Source organism: Lactuca serriola, chromosome 4 (assembly GCF_051521515.1).
Source record: "Lactuca serriola cultivar US96UC23 chromosome 4, Lser_US96UC23_V15, whole genome shotgun sequence".
Lineage (NCBI taxonomy): Eukaryota > Viridiplantae > Streptophyta > Magnoliopsida > Asterales > Asteraceae > Lactuca > Lactuca serriola.
In genome coordinates, this window is record NC_136411.1 from 208,990,746 (window position 1) to 209,006,279 (window position 15,534).

Here is a 15,534-nt window from a genome sequence, read left to right on the forward strand (position 1 = left end):
ATAAGGTAGTCGACTCATTTTTTCTATTTCAGCCTCTGTACTAGGGCTTTGTGTCTTACTCAATCTGGTGTTACTCTGAATGGGTTACTCATCTTTCTTGGAGTTATGCATGTTGAATCTTTTCAACACTTTGTCCACATAGGTGCTTTGACTAAGTCCAATTAGTCTTTTACTCCTGTTTCTCAAAATCCTTATCCCTAGGATATAGGTAGCTTCACCAAGGTCCTTGATAGCGAAGCACTTCCCAAGCCAGGACTTTACTTCATGCAGGGTTGGGATGTCATTTCCTATGAGTAGTATGTCATCCACATACAGTACCAAAAAGCTGACTATGCTCCCACTAGCCTTGATATAGACACAAGATTCATCTTCACTCCTTGAAAAACCAAATTCTTTGACTTTCTCATCAAAGCAAAGATTCCATCTGCGAGGTGCCTGTTTTAACCCATAAATGGATTTCTCGAGTTTACGCACTCTATTGGGGTACTCTGTGCTGACAAAACCTTCTGGCTGAACCATGTAAACATCTTCAGCCAACTTTCCATTAAGGAAAGCGGTTTTGACATCCATTTGCCATATTTCATAGTCATGAAATGCAGCAATGGCTAACAGAACCCTAATAGACTTAATCTTGGCCACTGATGAAAAGGTCTCATCATAATCAACTCCCGGAGTTTGAGAATAACCCTTTGCAACCAGTCTTGCCTTATAAGTGTGTACATTACCATCCAACAAGGTCCGATTGCACCTCTCAGCTACACCATTCAACTATGGTGTCCTAGGAGGAGTCAATTAATCCCACATTCCTTAAGATAGTCAAGGAACTCAGTACTATGATACTCACCACCACGATCGGACCGAAGCATCTTAATGTTCCTGCCTAACTGATTGTCCACTTCTTGCTTAAACTCTTTGAATTTCTCAAAGGTTTCTGACTTATGCTTGATTAAGTAGACATATCCATATCTACTAAAATCATCAGTAAAAGTCACATAAAACCGATTAGCATCTCTTGTGGCGGTTCTACAGGGTCCACACACATCCGTGTGTATGAGGTCCAACAAACCTTCACCCTAGCACAAGTGCCAGTAAAAGGTGACTTTGTCATTTTACCAAGCGAACAAGATTCACAACTATCATCTGACTTTAGGTCAAATGACTCCAAGACTCCATCCTTTTGGAGTTGGCCTATGCGTTTCTTGCTTACATGTCCAAGACGAAAATGCCATAAAGTTGCTTTATCTAAGCTAGTGGAAGAGTCGATATACAATACATTATTTCCTAGATTATCTACAACATATACAGTTTCATACATGCCATCACAATGTAATGCTTTAAAATAATGAACATTATTAAAGAAAGCATCAATACTACCATTATTATTATCAAAATAAAAGGTAGAACCTTGTTTATACAATGCATGAAAGGAAATAACATTTCTTGCCATTTTTGGCGAAGAATAACACTTATTCAAATCTAATGTAAACCCACTATTTAGCACTAAGGAATAAACTCCTATCTTGGTGACAGGTGAAGCTTTCCTGTTTCCCATGATCAAGTTTATCTTTCCCTGATCCACATTCTCACTTCTTCTTAGTCCCTGCAAATCACAGCATATGTGAATACCACAACCTGTGTCAAGGACCCAAGACTTAGAATGAGGTGAGTTATTAGACAATATAGTGTATATTCCTGCATGGTTGGGTTTTACTTTTCCATCCTTCACATCTTGCTGGTACTTTGGGCAGTTTCGCTTCCAGTGCGACTTTTCATGACAATAGAAGCATTCAGCCTCATTAGGGTTAGAAGAAGGAGTGAAAAAACCTTTCTTGGTTTTGCTTGAAGAGGATCCTTCAAGGGTCTTACCCTTGGTACCCTTAAAAGGGTTCTTTCTCTTCTTCCCTTTGCCATGCGCGATTGCCTAGACATTGGCCGCAGTTGGAGTAGGAGTAGGAGTAGTAACAACCGACTTACCCTTTAGACCACTTTCCGTGGTCTTCAAGAGTCTCTGAAGTTTACTGAGGGTGACTTCTTCCTTGTTCATGTGATATGTCATGCGGAATTGATCATAACACGATGGTAAGGAGTGCAAAATGATGTCTATTTCTAACTCCTCGGGGAAGTTCACATTCAGCTTCAGTAAACGGTCCACATACCTTTGCATTTTCTGCATGTGGCCCGTGATGGGTTCACCATCCTTCATTCGGGTTGTTATCATGGAGGAGATTATTTCATATTGCTCTTGACGCGTACTTTGATGGTAACGGTCCATCAAATCCTGGTGCATCTCAAAAGGATAATAGTCCTCATAGGACTTTTGGAGCTCGGCTGTCATGGTGGCCATCATGATGCATGCTACTTTTGTAGCATCCCTTTCATGTACCTCAAATTCAGCAAGCTCTTCAGGAGTAGCAGTTGGCTCGGGTACCTTTAGCTCCTTGTCGAGAACATATTCTTTGTTCTCATACCGAGTGACCATCCTGATGTTCCTGATCCGATCAGTAAAGTTGGATCCATCGAAGATGACTCTCCCACAAAGATTCATGAGAGAGAAAGAGCTAGAAGGGTTAGAGCCAAAAACATTGTTATTGGAAGACATCTGAAAGGAAGAGGGAATATATTAGATTAGATTTAGAGATAGTCCTTAATAAACACCCAAATGTAGTATTAAGGATAGGACCCAACACAATATTTTATAACTTAAAAGAGGGATGTCGTAATCTAAGCTATAAGATATTTGAAGGTAGGTGAATGACGATTCACCAATTTCCACCATGAAAAACGAAATTTTAATTAGGTTTTATTTGGTTTAGAAACTCCTAGATTCTTTGAGATTCATTGAACTTTCTTCAATGACATGTTTCAATCTCGAGTGTGCCCTTCAAGTTTTGTGACCGGGATGCCGAGGATCACAAAACAAGGTGTGAAGTAACCATGCAAATTACTTGGTACCCTTAATGTATTACCCCTCAATCGATGTGCCGGTTAACCACACACGCTCCATCGATACTATGATAAACATTAAGTCACCCTTTACCTACCTTGTTAAGTTCAACTTAGTGTGCCGGTTTACCACACACGCTCCACTAACGACTTAAACAAAGTGTAAAGTGTAATTTCATGGATTAGCACCTTATTCACATTTTCCTAAAATAACTAAGATTGAGAATGCAATAAAGTTTAGTTACTTTAGTATTATCATTATACTTTTAATGAGAATTTATAAGTCCTTGTCCTGCCCGTTCGGCTAACGACCCTCCACCAGTCAAGCAAGTGGTGGTTGAGAGTGGACACCCATTAAGTTGCCATTTTATAGGCAACAACCTTATACCCACCTTATATACTGACTTCATGAATGAGGCGTACTAGCGGTAAGATGACTTTGATCTTATACATATATATTATTATTAACTTATAATATTATAAGTATAAGGGTTGAATTTTAACTTTTAAAATTCTAAGGGTTGGAACTAAAGTTTTAATATGACTTTACTTGTTCCAAAACTTGAGGGCAAGTTTTGTAAACTTTCAAAACTTTTCATTTCTCATAACTTATGAAGTTAATTGAGTATTAAAATGAAGACTATTCATTTTTCTAACTCTTGTGTTCTTTTAATGGTTTTAATTCAAGTGTGACTCTTGGTTTTCCATAACTTGAGGACAAGTTATGGACTCCATTAAAACATATTATGATCAAGAATTAAACTACCAAGTAGGTTACAAACAATTCCTATGATCATCTAATCTTCATAAGTTCAAGAACATGAATATGAACATTTCAAGAATCATAAATTACTCATAAATCTTGTAATTTTTTATTATAGCCATTGTAAATGGATTAGCATAAACATTACACCATCTAAAACAAGTTTTATAACACCAAAATAGTTTAGGGTAATGTTTCTAGTCCATTTCCAGCAGCAAAAGTCGAAAATCCGCATTCTGAGGCTCCTACTCGTCGAGTGCACGAACCTACTCGGCGAGTAGGATGAAGATACACATGAACTCGGTGGGTCCCCACATGGACTCGGCGAGTTCATCAGGCAGACAACAAGTTTTCGACTTTTTCCAATATTTTAAATCAAGTATCAAACAAAAAAACCAGTCTCTGATACCACTGATGGGTTTTGAGCATTCTAACACTTCCTAAGTGTACATGCAACCCTAATAAACCTTGGATCTATGTTTGTCTAAGATACATGCAAATAATTATTTTTCCAAGGTTCATATCCTATCTAGCATGGCATGGGGAACTAGAATCAAATAAAGCTAGAAGAATTACTTACCTTGTAGTTATAGTTGATTTCTTGGAGTTTTAGAGCCTAGCACCACTAGTGTGGATGCCTCAAATGGAATCACAAATCACCACAAACTTTGGAACCTTGAGAGAATAGTCACAACTATCTTGAAATCGGCCCTCTTGCTTTACTCACATCAACTAGTGTCAACTAGTTTGATTTCAAGAACCAAAGCCTCCTTTATATAGTGTGGTGGATTAGGGTTACATCCATGTAAACCCTAATACCCATGTCTCTTCATTTCCATGAGATCCATGGGTTAAAGCTCCATGGAGCATCCATGGACTTTCCATGCAAGCCTAGACCATTCCAAATAAGCATTAGCCCACACTATATAAATATAGGAGCCCATATTTAATTAGTAATACTTTTGATCTCTAAATGAATCCTAGATTAATTATAGATCAATACTAATTAAATAATATGATCTTATATTAATATTTTAGAACTTATAATATATTAATAAATCATAACTTATACTATTCTCCAAAGATTATCCATAAATTGTTTGGGTGAAGTGCAACCCAAATGGACCATGCCGGGTCGGGTCAAGTACATACAAAATACAGTTATAGACTTAGACACTATATCCAACAGCGAGAAGCCCTACGCTTCTAGCAACATACCCTTGTCCGAAACCTTCTTGAATGAAGACCCATTGCCCCTAAAAGACCGAAACTCCCTTACTCTTGATCTCGGGAGTCCATAAATAATCACTTTTAGAATGGGGCATTACAATTCTCCCTCACTTAAATATGATTTCACCCTCGAAATTGCAAATTGCCAACTCTGGCTACCCAAAATCCCGAAAGGCACATTCATGCCCCTAAAGCATGACGACCACAAAGGGAGGATAATCCTACTGGAGCTCCAATTCGAGGAGATACTTACTCATTCACATGCATCATCAATTATCTACATCCCCGGAATGCTCTTTACTTAGAAAGTTAGACTAGATTTGTCTCCCTGACAGGCCGCCCAAACTAACCATCACCTGCCCTCTTCCCATTGCTATCAAAAGGGCCACTCAACCCTGAGAACCTAAGCTTCCGATCTGAAATAGAACCACGGGTCCTATACTGCTGTCGACTACACTTGCTCTCTTTCAACTCATACCCAAACGTGCATACAACGGTACCCTTACAGAAACCAACACTCACACCTGGTCCAATCAGCCTCAGGCTGGAATACCAGGCATGCCTATGACGGGTCCACTCATCGCTAGGATGGAATACCCTCGCATCTCTATACATGTTTGGCCCAGTCAACCCTCGGGTTGGAATACCAAACACACCAGGTCCAATCAATCATAGGGTCCGATCATCTTCATGATGGAATACCCTAGATTTGCATACCACTACACATATACCTCAAGATCTACGATCACACTTGAAGCCCAAGGATCCAACCTTGCAGCTTCCTCAAAACTACTCTGATTCGACTCCACAGAGTGTAACTCACCCAAATCCCGTCATCACGTCTACTCCAAACGTACCACAACAGAGAATATTACTATCGCGATCTCTAGATCCACAACCTACTACTAATACATCCTCACATGGTCCTCAACACCGGTCTAGATTGTTCCCGAGTCTATCAACTCCGCAATCTCTAGCTCCTCTGTCCATACCTCCAAATCTGGAGCTACTAACCTTCTCCTCTTCCAAGGAGAATTAAACCATAACTTTGCATCGTCATTCCTTGCCGTAGAGACATATCCTCACTCTACATCACCCAATGATGGAGCACGTCACTATCTTATAACACGCATACATATCCAAGACTAACCGCATAATCATCAATCCATACATAGTCCTTTGCATATCCGTCATCATCCCAACACTTGGGGGTAATCCCCACCGGTTGCTATCGCCTAGCAGCATCCTCGATATTCGCTCAAAATCCATAATACACACAGTGTCCTCATCAAAACTGGACCTCCCCATCGTACCACTCCCGAACCGATATCCAAACTATGTCAGGCGACATCCTTCAAAACAACGTCCCATCCGAGAATTTCTAATTCTCCCCCACTTAGAGCAGTAACCACTATCTACCGGCGTCAAGCTAACATGCTGCTCAATCGACCCAAACTAAAACATCGACTTACAAGGAATCCGAGTTTCTGCTGACGATTTTGAATCTTGAATCATGACCTTTCCTTTTTCTTGAACACATCCTTGAATACTACCACTCTGTAAATTCTCAATAGTAACTCTTCACTAACATATATCACACTTTAATAACTCGTGCAGGAAACAACAGCTCATAATCACAACATGAACAATATAAAATTGAAAACATACCGGCTGTCACCTCTGGTGCTGTCCCGATCTCCTCGGTCACAAGCTGATAAGAATGCCCTGGAGCCTTCGGAGGATCTGCCCGACCTTGACCCCCATCAGTAAGTCTCAAAGTGGCTGGCACTAGGGCCTGCACTGGCCTGGCAGCCAAGAGAGGACACTGGGCCTTCATATGGCCCACCTGATTACAATGATAACAAAGTCGAACTCCGGCAGCTGGAGCCTGCTGCCTGCAATCCATGGCTATGTGGCCCTCCTTGCCACACTTGTGGCACCCAGAAGAAGAGCGACAACTTCCTTCATGTACCTTGCCGCACTTTCCACAAGTGCGACTCCTCTGACCTCCCTATCGATAATCAACGACCCTCATCCATTTCGGCGCAGGTTGTGACTGCACCGGGGCCTGGCTCTGCTCTCTCAACTGAAGCTCGATCTCTAACTCGTGCCGCCTGGCAGCCTCCTGCAACTCTAACAAGGTATCACATCTCTGCGTAGACACAAACTTTCGAATATCTGTTGTAAGCATGCTCAGATACCGGGTCATCTGAGCCTTCTCCAAAGCAAAATCAGGGCAAAACATAGCCCTCTCCATAAACTTCCTGGTGATCTCTGTCACCGACTCAGAATCCTGCTTCAATTCCAAAAACTCCTGAGCCAATCTCTCCCGCTCCACCTGCGGAACATAACGAGTACTGAACATGTCTCGGAACTGATCCCAAGTGACCACAGCTTGCTGCGCATCAGAATATGATCCCGTAGTCAGCCTCCACCAATCCTTTTCCGTGAGCCTTAGCAAGTTTAGGGCACACCTCACCCTCTGATCAGCAAGGCATGAACAGGTGAAGAAACATCCCTCCATGTCCGACAACCATCTCATAGAAACAATTAGATCTGGAATCCCATCGAAATTAGGGGGCTTCGTATTATCGAAATCCCGATACTGAAAGCCCCGAATGGCTCCTCCCCCCTGCCGTCGTTACAACTGCTAAAGCTGCTGTGGCAGCCGTCTCAGCAATGGCTGCATAGCGCTCTTCAGAATACTTAACCATGGCGGTCCTAATATACCTAATCATCTCCGAAATCTGTCCCCAAACAATTTCGATCACCTCCTCCCGGATGATCTCCCTAACACGATCCTCTGACAATACTCGCCTATCCTAGCTGCCAGCTCCCGATCCTGACTCGGATCCGATCTCAAAACGTCTCGTAACCATCATTCTGATAATACACCAGAAAGATCTCGTATAGTCCATATAATAACCAGGAACAAACTCCCAACTAAACCCCAGGGGTTGTGACTTCCTTGCTACGCGTATGGGTCCTGTGCTTTCAGTAGTACGGGCCCATACTACCTTCCACACCTACCCATATTTGTCTCAAGTATCACCACAACACCCTAATAATGTACATAAAATAGAAAGCGCTCAATCCTCACCCCTAGAGGTATGCTAAATATCTCATAACTGGCCTCCCAGCCTCACACAACCCACCCATCCATGAAACTTCCACCAACCCTGCAACACTAGTGTATGCTAGCCATACATAACGCTGGACCCCATAGACTTTCGAATATCCAATCCTACCCTAAGCTCCCAATCAAACAAGAACAGTACATAAGGCCAAGTCAAACATTCTCAGGCTATAAGATCTTAATTATGTACAGCCGTGATGCATACACTAAGCAAGTACAGTAATGATGTCAATTTCATATAAGGAAAAACCCTAGGCTATTAGGCATCATATAATCAGGCAATTCTATCATGCAATTCCTGAAGATCCCCAGCCTAGTACTAGCATGTTGTTCTAACATATCACATAATCAAATATTGTATGGTATTTTGGGGTCACTTACTGACTCCGGCTGATCGTAAACCCATCATCCTCATTTACTTATTTTGAAAGCCATTTTGGAAGTCATTTTGAAAACCTTTCCTTCATTTGAGATTGGATTCACATGAATGTTCCTCCAATTCACTCAAACAAGGCTCTGATATCAACTTGTAACACCCATAAACTTCAAGCCAATTTAAAACTTTTTAAAATCGATAATTATCACAAATGTATTTCCAAATTGGTTTAATATCAGAGTTTCCCAGAACCAATTCATAAAACATAAGGAGGTGCACGATCACGCCTTCGCCTTCCCGCGATCATCAAAAATACTTGAAACAATAATTGATAAATGTAAGCTCGAAGTCTTAGTTAGTTACCCTCAAAATACCAACCCATACTAACCAAAACAAATATCATATCAATAAAAATACAGAACAACATGCATAATGAGCCTTCAGCATGACTGGACTGCCTCCTACGGGCCTACAACCTATCTGGACCGCTCCCGAGCCTTCGACATGACTGGACCTCCTCCTAAGGGCCTACAGCCTATCCGGACCGCCCTGGGTATGTTGGCCTCAACCACACAAAGCAGGACACCGCATCAAACCCAACCCCCAAACAAACAATCATGTGCACATGGATAACATGTTGGATTAATGTCTAAGTCCATAATTATATTTGGTATGTACTTGACGCGACCCGTCATGGTCCATTTGGGTTGCACTTCACCGACACAATTTATATGGATAGTCTTTTGAGAATAGTATATTTATGATTTATATTAATATATTATAAGTTCTAATATATTAATATGGAATCATATTATTTAATTAGTATTGATCAAGACTTAATTTAGAATTAATTAAGTGATCAAAATGAACTAATTAAATATGGACTCTTATATATATGGAATGGGCCAAGTTAATTTAAGTTGGGCTAAGCTTTCATGAATAGTCCATGGAGTACTTAACCCATGGATCATATGAAATGAAAGGTCATGGGTTTAACCCTAGTCTCCACACTATATAAAGATGTCCTTGGTTGGTGAAATTGGCACTAGTGTGGGTACATTAAGATGGCTAGCCGATTTCACTAGAGAGAACCAAAGTATTCTTATTCTCAAAGTCTTCCAAGGTGTTTTGGTGATTTGTGATTCCACTTGAGGTTTCCACACTATTGGGGCTAAGCTCTTAAAGCTTGAAGACATCAAGCTACACCAAAAGGTATGTCATCTAACTAGTCTTTGTAGTATAGCTGCCTCATAGTGTGCTAGTTAGGATTAAAGCCTTGGAAAGTTCTTGTTTGCATGTATAATATAGAAAACATAGATCCAAGGTTTATAGGGTTGCATGTACACCATAGGTGTGTTAGAATGCTCAAAACCCAATAGTGGTATTAGAGCCTAGGCTTGTTTTCTTGTTATGCTTGCAAAATTGGCTGAAAAATCGAGTTTTTATGCTGTCTGCTCAGCAGACTCGCCGAGTCCATGGAGGGACTCGACGAGTCCAAGGCAAAATGCATCCAACTCGCCGAGTTTGTTCGTGCACTCGACGAGTTGGACCCCCAAACAGCATATATTCGACTTTTTTGGCTGGAATTGGACTAGGAACATTACCCTAAGATGTTTTTGGACTTATAAACTTGTTTTTGATATGGTAATGTTCATGCTAATCCAATTTCAAAGATAATTGTCAATAGATTCATGTTTTGTATTAGTTTAGTGATTAGGCTAATTACATGAAAAAGTTTTATTTGAATTATCTTGTTCTTATGAGTTGCTTAGATTAATAGAAAAGTTAATTGATTATGTGTTTTCAATCCATTTTAATCTAAGAGATGATTCTAAAATGTGTTTGTGTAACTTGTCCTCAAGTTACATGAAAGGTCACATTTAAGCTTCATAAAACTCATAAAAGTTTGCAATGGTTACAAAAATGAAGAGTCTTGTCCTCAAGTTATGGAGGTTCAAGAGTCACTTCATTAACTAATAAAATGTGTAACCTTAATTAATTCCACAACTTATGAGTTAAAAGTAGTTTTAATTAAAAGAATCTTCAAGTTCCATAACTTTAGGACAAGTTATGGAAGACTTTTAAACTAATAAAAGAATGTAACTTTTCTTTATTTTGTAACTTATGGAATTAATTAGTTTTGAATAGTTTCAAAACTTGCCCTCAAGTTTTGGAATTTGAAAAGTTTTCACTTATGAATACTTTAATTCCAAGTTAGCCCTTAGAATTTTAAAAATTAAAATTCAACCTTTATACTTTATAATATTATAAGTTAATAATATATATATATATATACACACACACACACATATAAGAGCAAGTCAGTCTTACCGTTAGTAGGACTCATTCACGAAGCCGGTCTATAAGGGGGTATAAGGTTACTGCCTATAAAATGGCAGTTTAATGGGTGTCCACTCTCACCCACCGCTTCCTTGACTGGTGAAGGGTCATTAGCCGAACGGGTAGGACAAAGACTATAAATTCTCCCTTCATTAAAAGTATTAATGATAAATACTAAGTAACTAAACCTTTTATAAATACCTAATCTTAGTTACTTCGGAAAATGTGAATAAGGTCCTAATCCATGAAATTACACTTTGCACTTTGTTTAAGTCGGTTAGTGGAGCGTGTGTGGTTAAACGGCACACTAACTCGTATTTAACAAGGTAGGCAAAGGGTAATTGAATGTTTATCATAGTATCAATGGAGCGTGTGTGATTAACTAACACATCGATTGAGAGGTAAACACTTAAGGGTACCAAGTAATTTGCATGGTTACTTCACACCTTGTTTTGTGATCCTTGGCATCCCGGTCACAAAACCTGAAGGGCACACTCGAGATTGAAACATGCCATCGAACAGTTCAATGAATCTCAAAAGATCTAGGAGTTTCAAATCCAATTAAAAACCTAATAATTTACTTCATTTTTCATGGTGGAAATTGGTGAATCGTCATTCACCTGCCTTCAAATATTCTATAGATTAGATTACGGCATCCCTCTTCCAAGTTATAAAATATTGTTGGGTCCTAGCCTTAATATATCATATTAGGTGTTATATTAAGGACCTTAGATCAACTATCTTGAATATCTCCCAAAAGATGTCTAGTTCAGACATCTATGATCTTCCCAAATCTCTTGGAACTTCACTTCCTCCACCTCCTCCAATTATTCTCCCTAACCCACAAGTTCAAGGTCACTCAAGCCCTATTGGTAAGGCAAGGTCTAGGTATGATCACATCTTGGAGATGAAGTCACATATTGACAAGCCAGGAGAGTTGGGTGTCAAAGTCTTGAGAAAGTTGGTGGTTCAATCACTTTCTAAGTCACATAGTGATTTCCTTTGGGACTCCTATGAAATAGACTATGACAAGACCCTTAATGATCTTATCTATTTTCTTGGTGCTGCTGAATCAGCCATGAAGGCTAGTAAAGCAAATTTGATTAGAAGATCGAATTCCCAAAACTTTATGGACATTGACAATGGTGACACTGAAAATCCAGAAAAAGCATTCTCTTCCCAATGGAAAGGGATCGGCCATAGTCAACTTGGTTGACCAAATGGTAAAGAGAAAAGCTAAGTCTGTGATAGTCCCATGTACCATTACCAACGTGTCCATATGTTAAATTGCCAAAGAAATGGGTATTGGTTGCGAAGCTGCCAAATTTACCTAAGGATGTTAAAGTCAAAAGTTTGACTCTACTTCAGGTAAGTCCACTATCTAACTCTGTTATATTCCTAGTTGATGATTCTTAATACAAAATGTGACTCGGTTGCATTTTGATATTTAGCAGGATCAAGCAAAGGGAAGGAAACTTAAAGAAAGAGTATGCTGAATTTGATCGCGAAGATGGATTTCTTTCGCTTGGTTGAAGATTGAATTCTTGAGCTACTTCTTAGGAGTTATGATAGATTGCTAGGAAACATGTAATAACATAGTTTTCATTTTCAAGTTGCATTGTAAGGAAAAGTTTTCCGCATTTTTAAAATAAATAAAAGTTTTTTTTTACTTTAATTTTATCTCCTTACAATGTCATTCATGAAAACTTGATGTTTGTATGTTTATAGCAATATTGGAAGTAAGAATTTGATTCTTTCATTTGTGGTAGTGTCTAAATTTACCAAACAAGGAAAGATTCTCATCACCCAAGTTTCAATTAGAGCGAAACTTGGAATCATACAAGGTGTTGAGTGTGATGTGTGAGAATTTTCAACTTTGGAAAATTAAGACTAGTTCCATGTTCACAAGTATATGTGACTCAAGAGAAGGACTAAGGGATCAAGTACGCTTTCTTGTGCACTTATCAAATTCCACCACAAAATATGGATAAGACTATTCGTCATGATTTACTAAGGTTTAGTAAATATGATTATACTTACAAGCTTAAGTATAATTCTGAAACATTGGAAAATTTTCAATGTATGACAGAGCGAATGAGAAGAATCAAATTAGGCAAAAGGATAAAAGTTTCTCAAATCTAAAAAGATGGGAGAGTACTTTAGTATCATGTATATATGATCATATTAATGATTTTGAGACCTTATCACAATTCATCCTCTAAGTGCATTCTGATAGTTAAGAAGAGGAGTTGTGAATTGTTGAAGTGGTTAAATCAAGAAGATGATTCATACTTCGTTCCAAAAACAATTCTTAGAGTTATACTCTAAGATTGTAACTTGAGTGACATGTCTTAAAGAAGGTTTAAAAACACTTGTCAAATGTAAGAGTAAAAGTTTTCTACTCTTGTACATTTGAAATTGGTAAGTTGTGATGTTTTGGATAAAACAAAGGCCAACTAAGGCCAATTGTGTTAAGTGTCTGTCTTGATTAGAATCCACACTATCTCTTGAATATTTGGCAAGAAAGTCTTATAGGTCAAGGAGACAGTGGGAGTCTAAAAGATCCTGAAAGGGTTTCAAGAAGTAATCAAGAGTAAAACCTGTATTTCATCACTAGCACACAACTAGAGGTTTATAACCTATCGTGTTGACATTTCTGTGCCCATTCCAGTTAAGTTGGCTATACATTTGAGTTCTACATGTTCTCAATTGTTTGCATAGCTACTTGGAAGCAATGGCAGGCCCTTGAGCTACCAGGTGGCAAGAAGTTAAGATTGCACAAGTTCAATCCATATGAGTTAGGATTTGTCACTAACCTGGTCTTGTGATTATGGTTTTGACAAATTCACATGGATAGGAACACTTACACCATAAAATCTAAGTGTCATAAGGTTTCGCTCCGATTCATGAAAATGATGGTGAGAAAATTCTTTCACTAAGTAGATTTTAAGTAGATAGCAATTGTGATATTTGCAGTTCTCAAAGTCGTTAGTGGAGTGTGCGTGGTTAACCGGCACACTAACATTGACTTATGAGAAATGGCAAAAAGTATAAACAATTGAGACTATGATTACGACATCCCTTTTCATAGTTCTGAAATTGTTTAGACACACTTGTGAGCTATCTAAGATAAGGCGTATAATTTGATAAAGCCTTATAAAAGCAATCTAGTATCAGAAATCTGAACTTTGGTAAGAAAGTCAATAAAGTATTGATTTCTAGAAGTCCAGTTGACTTCTGGGTACATGTCAAAGATAGTGGGAGCATAAGTGTTATGCTAATAATCATAATGTTAGTGGGAGCATGATAATTATGGTAAGTATTGCAAGTTAGCAATGTTAATTATAGAAAACAAAAGTTTCAATTCGTGAGGTTGCAGGGGTTGAAAAAGTTGTTTTGCTATAATTAAGGGAGAAGAAATTATACTTCATTTCAATTCTAAAAAGCTTAGATTGAGTTTATAATCTTTCTAAAGAGCTTATATTGGTGTTTTAATCACCTTTAGTCAAGAATATATATATATATATATATATATATATATATATATATATATATATATATATATATATATATATGAATTTCATGTTGGATTGGTTCAACTTAAGACAATTCTATATATTGCATTCTCAAAATTCGATTATGATTATGACATCCCTTTTCATAATCTGAAATTTTGAGAATATGGAAAACATAAAATTATTATGGCAAAAGACTGGTCTAGAACCATGTCTTTATGTGAAACATCATTAATCGTGTCCCATTTACTTTGGGTACAAGATTGATTACATGTGCTATAATATTTATCCTTTCTGAATTTTCCAAATGCCTTGGGGCATTAAGGAGGAAAATGTCTAGAATTGGATATGACTAAAGTGATTAAGCGATTTTCGTGGACAATCTAAGGTTTACCAAAGATTGGTTGCTCAATGACAGTTGGAAGTATACTGTTAATATTGGAAGCACCATATTGACATAGTCTGAAAAGATGCAACTCTTGTTCAGAAGTGATAGTCAAAATGGGAATATAGAGTTGTCTTCATAGGTGGAAGCAATTTGTGTAAGGTTAAAGAAACTTAATGCAAGAAGCATGTTCAAAGCAATGCGCTTTGAATCCGAGACATCGTTTCCATGGAATTGCTCTCCATTGGGATACTCTGTAATTATTGTTGCCAAGTCTTTGTGGCTTTGTGCATAATCGTTACAAGAGGAACAGTAAATATAAGTTTAAAATCTAAACATATTTCAATAAATGATAGGAATTTGGAATTCTTACATTTAAGACAATGAATTGGGAGCGTGAAAAGAGAATCATTGAAATTATGTTCAATTGATCTAATTCACAAAGAAAATGACCATAGACAAACATATAGTTCATACTTGGTGTATGGCAAAGCTATTGTTTAGAAAAACATAGTGTACATGCTTGGAGCATGGGACACCTTGTGTTTTTTAATTCAAGTATAAAGTACATAAAACCGAAACAATGAATAATGAGTAATCAATATGGTGATAAATAGAAAGTGTTTTATTTATATTCATAGGTTTTGATACCATATTAGATTCATTTATTCTTGTGTTTCACTTTGCATGTTTTGACTTCCATAATAACTAGGTTATTCTTTCAGAATGACTAATTTATTCAAACCATCCACAGTCGGTCATATGTTGGAAGTAGATATGAATCAAGACTGTTATGGGTTGGTTGTAGAGGTCCAAGTTGGTGGACAAAGTTGTGCTACAACACTC